The following is a 2,664-nucleotide window of genomic DNA, read 5'->3' on the forward strand; positions in this document are numbered from 1 at the left end:
GGGTAGGTGGGGAGGGGAGCCCCGTAATTCCTGCCGCAGCTCTGCTGGAAAGGATTTCACTACTTCCTTTAAATAGTTGCTGAAACAAACGGACTAGCTCTAAAACGAGGCCGGTGGAAGTATGTGTTCTGAGTGTTGGCCCGGTGGCCTGTATCTCTAACATAGGTGACCTACAAGTTGTTTCTCGCAACCACCGCTTCGTGTACGAGGCAGTGTTGCTTTTGGAGATGACAGAAGATGTACCCGATTTGCAGAAGCTTTGTGAGATTTCACCCTAAACCAGTAATCTTAATTCCGAAGTATTTTACAGACTTTTCCAAAGTTCATGTTACACACAGCACAGAGTATTAGTACTAACCACAGCAATAACTTTGCACTGAGGGTACGCGCATGGACACCTAAAGAGATAAAGGAGCCTGAGCACGGCTGATGGTTTGCTTGATGCCAAACTAACAGGGATTTCTAAAGTGTGCGATTTTGTTAATAATATACTTGCTGTTCTCTTTTAAGTACTGGTGTTCGTATGTCTTTATTTCATAGTGTTTGCTTGGACGAAGATTGCAGAGGCAGGATCCAGCTGCTGAAAACGAAAAGGCAGATATATTTTCTGAGAATTGTTATTGATTTATGCTTCTTTCTCCCATTGCACTTAGTCCCAAGTCATGCTGGACTGACTGGATGAAGCAGTGGTTGGCACTGGCACAGCTGGGGAATCTGGAGCCTGCAGGGTGTTCTGCAAGCCTGCAAGTGGGGGGTCTGGTCTGGCTTGGTTTTTCGCCACACCTTTTTTGAGCTATAACAGCTCTGCTTCATGTGTGTATCTGCTAGTGTTGATCATCACTAAACATGACATAGGAGACAAATTCTCTTGCTCCCAACCACTTTTAAGTTGGAGGATTGAAGCTCTGTTTGATGCCAAACTTTAACTTAGTAATGGAGGCAGTTCAAATGCTGGATCAATGCATCCTGTGCAAGTACAAGCTTTTCTGATTCAATTGCTCATTTTCCCTGCCTTAATAGGTGTATCTTTTTGTACTGCCACTACCAACTCAAATGTAGCCATGTACAATTTTATCCTTCATGTCATATATGTCAATAGGGAATAGAAGCTGTCAGTTCTCTCTGGCCTGGATCTTCAGATGCATTTAGATTTTTAAATGCCATTGAAATCAATGCTGCTGCTGTAAAAGGATTATTTAGTTTGAAAGAAAAATAAACTGTTTGCTGCTGCATACAGAGCACATTGCAGGGTGGGAAGGTTGTATCCTATGGGTCTGATTTCCCAAATTGAGCAGGGTAACCTTAGGCTATTCCTTCTTCCCGCTGTCTCCCCCACCAATGCTATGGAGCAAGCAGGTGCTGAACTGCACCTATTGCAGCCTTCTGTATTGGAAGTAAAAGCAGAGATATCTTTCCTGAGTATGACATGTTCCATCCCAAGCAGTTAAATTATCCTTAGAGTGGTAGCAGGGCAAGTACCTGGAGTCTGAAGCTGCTTTTAAGCACCACAATAAGCCAACACATTTGTCACTCAGCCCCAATTAATCACTATTTTATAGATCTCAGCCTGAATCTGTGGAACTTGGATGCATGGAGTTGAGTCCCTTATTTGTTTGTTGATCTGTACAGAGGATACACTGGGATAGTTTTAAGATGAAATTTTTACCATAGTAAAAAATAAGTAACAGGATTGCTGAGGGATATTTGTAGCTGTTCTTTTCTCATAAGTAGATTTTTAGGAACCAGCATCTGCACTTCCACCACATCTTAAAGGCTAACTCAAGAATATAATCTGAATTATTGCACCATCTAAGTTCCAGAGAGGTGATAGAGGCAAGTCATAAGGAATTAAATGTGTTCCAAAGCTGGGCTGTTCTCTATGCTCTGGGGAAATTGACTACTTTTACATACCAAGGGGCCAAATAATTTAAGGCAAACTTTTCCATAAGACAGTGACGTGAGTAGTGGCTGCAGCTGTATCATTACCAAAAGTAGTCAGTGGATTGAAAACCTGGAAGAGAATTTAAAAAGTAGACCATGTAGCATGGCAGACCTCTTTTCCTTCACTAAAAAAAAATCCTTCCAATGCTATGTTTGGAAGCACAGTAGTATTGTTTTCTGGTCTATGTAGTGTGTAAGGAAGATCATGTGTAGCAGGAGGTTTCATTCCCACCAGTATCTGTGTCCCTACCAGTGGCTTTTTGTGTTTGTGAAGTGAGGCCAATAATATGGGCTGCTTTTGGGGAAGGAAGGTGATGAACATTTTCTGATGTTACTTCTCCCTGACAGGAACTTCCACACACATAAAACTTCATTTAGGAAGTTTTTCTCATAGCAGGGGAGCAAAAATACTTGGCATTCTCTTTATTGCTGGCAATTCTAGACAATTTTAGTTAACTTGCTTTAGTTGAGATGTTTGAGCTCAGACCATGAGGTTGGCAGCATAGTCTGTAGTACGACATTTTGAGAGCAGATGGATTCATTTGACACGTTCACAGCCTCTTTAAAACTTTTTAGATTAAAATTCTATTTCTGGAATGACAAATTGTAAAACTTCATTAATTTTAACTATTCCTTTCTGAATATGTAACTTTTTCATTCATTTTCAGATTGTATTTTTCCAAAATTTTCAACTAATACTGGAGTAATTTTCTTGATGGAGAC

The sequence above is a fragment of the Corvus brachyrhynchos genome, unplaced genomic scaffold (genome assembly GCF_000691975.1).
Source record: "Corvus brachyrhynchos isolate BGI_N302 unplaced genomic scaffold, ASM69197v1 scaffold80, whole genome shotgun sequence".
In the NCBI taxonomy this organism is placed as follows: Eukaryota; Metazoa; Chordata; class Aves; order Passeriformes; family Corvidae; genus Corvus; species Corvus brachyrhynchos.